Here is a 7,308-nt window from a genome sequence, read left to right as displayed (position 1 = left end):
CACTGGTTTGAGAGACAATGCTGGAATCTAGACCTGGCCCTGCCACTGATTGCCTGGGAGGCTTTAGACAATTCTCTGTCCCTCTGGAAGCCTCAGTTTACTCAGCTGCAAAATGGAGAGCCTGAGTTCCACGATCGACAAAGGTCCCTTGGGCTCACATCTCTCTGGGAGTCAGGTCACACTTCCTTTTCCAGGACTTAAAAACTCCTCTGCTACCTATAAGCACAGACTCTCTGGAAAGTTCTTTTTATCATGGATGGTGCATCGAAATCTTTTGAGCATCTTTAAAAAGCACACACGCTCAGCCTCGCCCTCTGAGAATTTGAGCAAGCCGCAAGTGTGGCCTGGACATCTGTATTCAAGAAGAATGTAAAATATAGCAGTGTGCACATGTCAATCTCAAACTCCTAATCTATCCCTCCCCCCACTCTCCCCCTCACCGTAACCATAAATTCGTTCTCTAAGTCTGTGAGTCTGTTTCTGTTTTGTAAATAAGTTCATTTGTATCATTTTTTTTTAGATTCTGCATATAAGCGATATATCATATTTGTCTTTCTCTGCCACACTTACTTCACTTAGTATATGATAATCTCCAGGTCCATCCATGTTGCTGACATGTACACATTACTGTATTTAAAATAGATAAACCAACAAGGACCTACTGTATAGCACAGGGAACTCTGCTCAATATTCTGTAATAACCTAAATGGGAAAAGAATTTGAAAAAGAATAGATACATATATATGTATAACTGAATCACTTGGCTGTACACCTGGAACTAACACAACATTGTTCACTATGCTCCAATATAAAATAAAAATTTTAAAAAGTTAAAAAATTAAAAAAGAAAAAAAATTGAAAAAGGAATATATAAAATTAAAGTAGAATATTCATGTGGTAAAAAGCCAGACGACCTGTGGGAGATATGATTGATGGCCTCATTGATACCCCACTCCTTGCTTCTTCGTGGCCAAGCGCGTCCTGATGTTGGCTGGGGTGGCCATGTGAAGTTGTAACCACCTACTCCTGGATTCTAGCATCTTTGGATGGGGAAGAGGAGCATGCCGTGTGAACCAGTTCCGGGCAACAGGACGTAGAGGAAGTCTGTGTGGAGGATTCTGGGAAAGCACTTGTTTTCATGATAAAAGAGGACAGAAGCAATGGTGGCACTTGCCCTCTCTTTTCAGTCTTAAACATGGATGTGATGACTGAAGCAGCAACATTCATTCATTCATTGGTTCAACAAATGTTTATTGAGCACTAACTCTGTACCAGGTAGGATTCTAGGGTGCTGGGGTACAGCTGTGAACAAAATACTTCCCATCCTCATAGAGCTGACATTCTGGTGCAGGAGACAGACAATAACCAAGGTACACAGGTAAAATATAGAGATGCTAGACGAAGATAAATGCTGTAGAGGAAAAAATAAAGCAAGGAAGGAGAGTTACCAAGAGTGTAAGGTCAAGATAATTGCACAAAAGTAGCCCTGTTATCAGGGAGCCAGTAAAACACTACCTCTGGACTTCTGGTTATGTCAGACAAATAAACTGGTTTTGTTTAAGTCTCTGTTAATTGGGTTTTCTATTACTTACAGCTGAATGAATTCCTGAGCGACAGTGTAGTGGGGTTGCAGAGAGACAAGTAAGTCATCTGATTATTTCATCCCCACTCTCCAGAGGCACAGATTCCTAACAGTTTCTTGGCTGCCTTCCAGAAATTTTCTATGTTAATATAAGCCATATAAGTATAAACTATATATAATCTCTCAATCTCTGTCTCTCTGTCTCTGTCTGTCTCTCTCCGTCTCTCTCTCTCTCTCTCACACACACACACACACACACACACACACACACAATTAATGCCAGTTATAGCATGGGGGTTGGAGGTCTGGATGTAGGCAGCCTATATGTATTGCATGATATACAGGCTGCCTATATTGTGGCTCCAACACTTTCCAGCCGTGATTATCTTGAATAAGTTTCTTAATTCCTGTTTTTCAATTTCCCCATCAAGAAAATGAGAATAACAAGCTTACCACAGTTTCTTCTGATGATTTAATAAATTATTAGGTACAGCACAAAGAGCTGTCCCTGGTACATTGTGACCACTCAGAAATGTTTGCTACTTTATACACAATGAGTATCCTTCTATTCAGTTGACCATCTACTTGTACCTCTTTCCAACATGCACATAGGTATTCCTCTTTTGGACACGTGTATATTATTCCTCAGTACAGAGATCAGTATTTTTTTTATAAATTTATTTCTTTATTATTTTTGGCTGTGTTGGGTCTTCATTGCTGAGCACGGGCTTTCTCTAGTTGCGGCGAGCGGGGGCCACTCTGCATTGCGGTGCGCGGGCTTCTCATTGCGGTGGCTTCTCTTGTTGCGGAGCACGGGCTCTAGGCACGCAGGCCCAGGAGTTGTGGCTCACGGGCCTAGCCGCTCCATGGGTCATTTGAATGAGCCCTCCTGATGGAGGACCATGTTCTAAAAGGACTTATGTCACACAGAAGCTGGCTAACAGCACAAGGAGAATCTACTGAGATCGACCAGGAGTTGTGGCTCACGGGCCTAGCCGCTCCCCGGCATGTGGGATCCTCCCGGACCAGGGCTCCAACCCGTGTCCCCTGCCTTGGCAGGCAGATTCTCAACCTCTGCGCCACCAGGGAAGCCCCAGTATTTTTTTCTCTTAATGTCCACGGGTCATTTGAATGAGCCCTCCTGATGGAGGACCATGTTCTAAAAGGACTTAATGTCACACAGAAGCTGGCTAACAGCACAAGGAGAATCTACTGAGATCGACCTTCTTTATTCTTTGCTAGCCTTCCCTTTACATGGCTCCCCATCTTCTACTCTCTCTCACCCCACTCTGTACACTTTCCCCTTTAGTTATGTGCAGAGCTAGGCACACTTACAGGGCAGCATTTATGATACATTCTACTTAAGCATTTAAGAACTGGACCTTTGCAGACTTTTCCTCCATGAGGTTGCATCTCTTGTTTTAGGATGGATGGAGAAAAGAAAGAAAGAAAGAAAGAAAGGAAGAAAGGAAGAAAGGAAGAAAGAAAGAAAGAGAGAGAGAGAGAAAGAAAGAAAGAAAGGAAGGAAGGAAGAAAGAAAGGAAGAAAGAAAGGAAGGAAGGAAGGAAGGAACCTAGAAGTCCTCTATCTACATAGACACATAATAGGTAATTTGGTGGCATTAATCCTATGAAGGAAGACATATCTAAATAACAACTAGTCCAATGGGGGCACAGACATGAAATAAATCAGATAATAATACCATAACACGTTAAGTGTAATGAGGGAGAATAAGCATAAAAGGCAATGGGAGTGACTAATCTTAACTAATTGTGCCTTATAGCTTGTGCAGAAGATCAGGAAATGATCTGGCTGTGACAGGCAAGCTGGCTTTTATTTTTTTCTCTTAATGTCCACGGGTCATTTGAATGAGCCCTCCTGATGGAGGACCATGTTCTAAAAGGACTTAATGTCACACAGAAGCTGGCTAACAGCACAAGGAGAATCTACTGAGATCGACCTTCTTTATTCTTTGCTAGCCTTCCCTTTACATGGCTCCCCATCTTCTACTCTCTCTCACCCCACTCTGTACACTTTCCCCTTTAGTTATGTGCAGAGCTAGGCACACTTACAGGGCAGCATTTATGATACATTCTACTTAAGCATTTAAGAACTGGACCTTTGCAGACTTTTCCTCCATGAGGTTGCATCTCTTGTTTTAGGATGGATGGAGAAAAGAAAGAAAGAAAGAAAGAAAGGAAGAAAGGAAGAAAGGAAGAAAGAAAGAAAGAGAGAGAGAGAGAAAGAAAGAAAGAAAGGAAGGAAGGAAGAAAGAAAGGAAGAAAGAAAGGAAGGAAGGAAGGAAGGAACCTAGAAGTCCTCTATCTACATAGACACATAATAGGTAATTTGGTGGCATTAATCCTATGAAGGAAGACATATCTAAATAACAACTAGTCCAATGGGGGCACAGACATGAAATAAATCAGATAATAATACCATAACACGTTAAGTGTAATGAGGGAGAATAAGCATAAAAGGCAATGGGAGTGACTAATCTTAACTAATTGTGCCTTATAGCTTGTGCAGAAGATCAGGAAATGATCTGGCTGTGACAGGCAAGCTGGCTTTTTGATCAGAGAAGGAGGAGGGGGCATTCCAGGTAAGAGAGGAAATCAGCATAGGCAGAACCATGAAGTGAGATATTGGGGATCATAATAGGGTATATGGAAAGGCATGGATGGGATGGGGCCAGAGAAGGTGATGCGGGCAGACTGAAAAGGGTGTTGGGTCCCACTGAGTCTCTGATGAGCTGCTCTGGGATCTAGCAGTGTCATAAATGACAAAGCCGATGAGATGCAGCACCTTCTAGAGCTCTAACCCTTGCCCAGTACACACTGTCAAGCTTCTTGCCTATCCCACCCTCCAAGCGGTACCATTCTGTAGGGGCTCCAAAAGAAAGTGACTAAAGTTGCTGAGTTTGCGAGAGAAACACAGAAGAGTAGGTCATGGGAAGTGCGAAGGCTGAAGATGTTGTACCTCTGTCTTGAGGGTGGGTGCTTAACACAGGTATTAGTCAAGATTCTTTAGGTTGCTGCAACAGAGGGAGCCTGGCTCGGTTAAGAACAAAAAGGTAAATGAGCAGTGGATGAAAGGATGAGTTAGAAATCCCACTTTAGGGAAACATATTCAGAGGTCTCAGCAAGAGGCTCAAAGACTTTCTCTCCAGAAGGCTGCCATTAAGCAGACTCGGCCTCCAATAGCTATGTCCCTTTTAATAAGTGTCATATTCCTGAGAGAGAGAATCTGATTGGTCCGTTTTTGGTCTAGTATTATTATGGCTGGACCAATCATCTGTGGTCACAGAATGATGGGGTGATGGTCCAAACTTGGGCACTGAGGCTTGAGGGGTCACCTGTTATGAACCAAGCAGCACCACCCTCCCCAATCCAAAATGGCGGATCAAAGAGTAAATCAGGGCAATCCCCAGGAGTGAAGAAAAGCTGTCCTCCATTCAGGACTTGGAGGGGGGCAGCTGGAACTACCTTTGCTGGATCCAGGCCCCAAGAAATTTGGAATTCATAATTTACGAAGGCAACAGGGAGCCAACAAATCCATTCAGCACACATGAAATATTTCAAGTGAGGCACAAGGGACCTGGAGCAGGTCTTAGAGAAGATGGATTTACATCTGGCAATAAAATCCCAACTCCAGAAACCTTTGCACTTAGGTCTGGATTTTGTCTGGATCTTAAAGCTTTTATAAGTGTTTAAGAGCATGAACTCTGTGAGGTTTGGAATGTCTCTTGCCTTCTCTCCCCACAGTGGTTGGGCTGCCATGATAAGGTTGAGGGATGCCTACCTTTCATTCTCCCAGTCCTGGAACTCTTGGATGATGTACTTAACATTGCTGAGCTCCAGCGTCCTCACCTGTGAAATGGGCGTGCTCCTACCAACCTTATAGGACGGTCATGAATACAAAATCCAGAACACATTTGAAAGCATTTTGTAAAGCAACAAATGAGTGAATGTGATTATTTTGTGATCTTGCTGGAGTTTGGTTTTGGAGGTAGAAAATTATTGCTTTGGGTCTCAGCTTTGCTTAGGAAAGTCACCTTGCCTCTCTGATCCTCAGTTTCCTCATCTAGAAAATGGGGACAATAGTGCCTATCTTGTGATGTTATTGTGAGGGTTAGATGATAATGCATGCAAGTGGTCTTGTATGGGTCTGAGCACAGGGTCTAGGCACAGCACATGATAATCCTCCCCAGCTCCCATGGAAGTGTTCAAGAAGTCAAATCTGGGCTTCCCTGGTAGCGCAGTGGTTGAGAGTCCGCCTGCCGATGCAGGGGACGCGGGTTCGTGACCCGGTCCGGGAAGATCCCACATGCCGCAGAGCGGCTGGGCCCGTGGGCCATGGCCACTGAGCCTGCGCGTCCGGAGCCTGTGCTCTGCAACAGGAGAGGCCACAGTAGTGGGAGGCCCACGCACTGCAAAGAAAAAAAAAAAAAAAAAGTCAAATCTAACATTCATGGTGAATGCGGGTCTCTCCAGGCACCAAGAGGCCTTTGGAGTCCCTATTTGTGGTAGATATTTCTAGCATTCACCTATATACTTCTCCTTTCCTTCTTGGTATACTGGAGACAACACTTCCAAGCCTCCTTGCCATTAGACAGTGCCATGTTATTAATCTGGGCCACAGAATAATGAGTAATGTGAGTCACTTCCAGCCTGAGGAAATGAGAAGTCTCTGTATGAGATGCCCATCATTCTCTTCCCTTGAGTCTGCAAATATGCAGGCCTCAGGTGGACATGGTGGAGCTGCTGGATCTCTGAGTCACTGCATGGAGGATCGTTGGCCTTAAGATTCTCAGACCTGTCATAAACTTTGCAAAAACTAAGCCACTGAGATTTGGGAGACATTTGTTATTGAAGCATATTCTAACTTATCCTGACGAATATATGATTCTATTGCTTACTACCTATGTGATCTTGGACAAGCAACTTAACTTCTCTGAATCTTCCTTTGTCTGTAGAATAGGATAAATAATGGCATTAACTCATAAGGTTATTAAATGAGATGATGCATGTAAAACGCTTAGCTCTGGGTGTGGCCACAGAATATGCTTGATGATCATGGCAGTAGTGATGGTAATAAAGGTAGTGGGGTGATGGTGATGATGGGGTGATTCAGAAGCTGGATATAGTAACTGGATTCAAACCTTTTTACTTAAGTAGAAGAACCCAGATAATCTCCAACTCTAGACAGTGGGCAAGCATTTTCTTTGGCACATGCCGGTGCATGGCTTACTGTATCATGTGAAACCAATTAAGTGTCAATACCTGTGGTGGTCTATGCAACTGCCTCGTCTGTATATAAAAGGAGAATACAAAAAGAGCTGCCTTATTTGGAAAGCTATTAACCGGAGAGCTCAGCCGACAATACGCTCTTCTATTCTTAGTGTTACTACTTTTTTCATTTGACAAGAATGTGAAGTCAGGCGTTGTACTGAGCCCTGCCACTGTGTGATGAGTGAGAACAGGTGTGTGCCCTCAAGGAGCTCATAGTCTATATACAACATTTATAATAACTACACTGAGATACTATCAGAACAGGAGTACGTGTTTTCTATCTCCATCCCCACTTTACCCCAATACCAGATTGCACACAATGTGATTCCATGGAAAGAACTTGGGCTTTGCAGACAAAGGGACGTGAGCCTGAATTCCAGCTCTGTTACTTCCTGGCTGTGCCTTTGGGTAAAATTCTTGACTTCTGTTAGCCTT

This window comes from Physeter macrocephalus, chromosome 17, assembly GCF_002837175.3.
Source record: "Physeter macrocephalus isolate SW-GA chromosome 17, ASM283717v5, whole genome shotgun sequence".
NCBI classification, from domain to species: Eukaryota; Metazoa; Chordata; class Mammalia; order Artiodactyla; family Physeteridae; genus Physeter; species Physeter macrocephalus.
Note: the sequence above shows the minus strand (reverse complement) of the source record.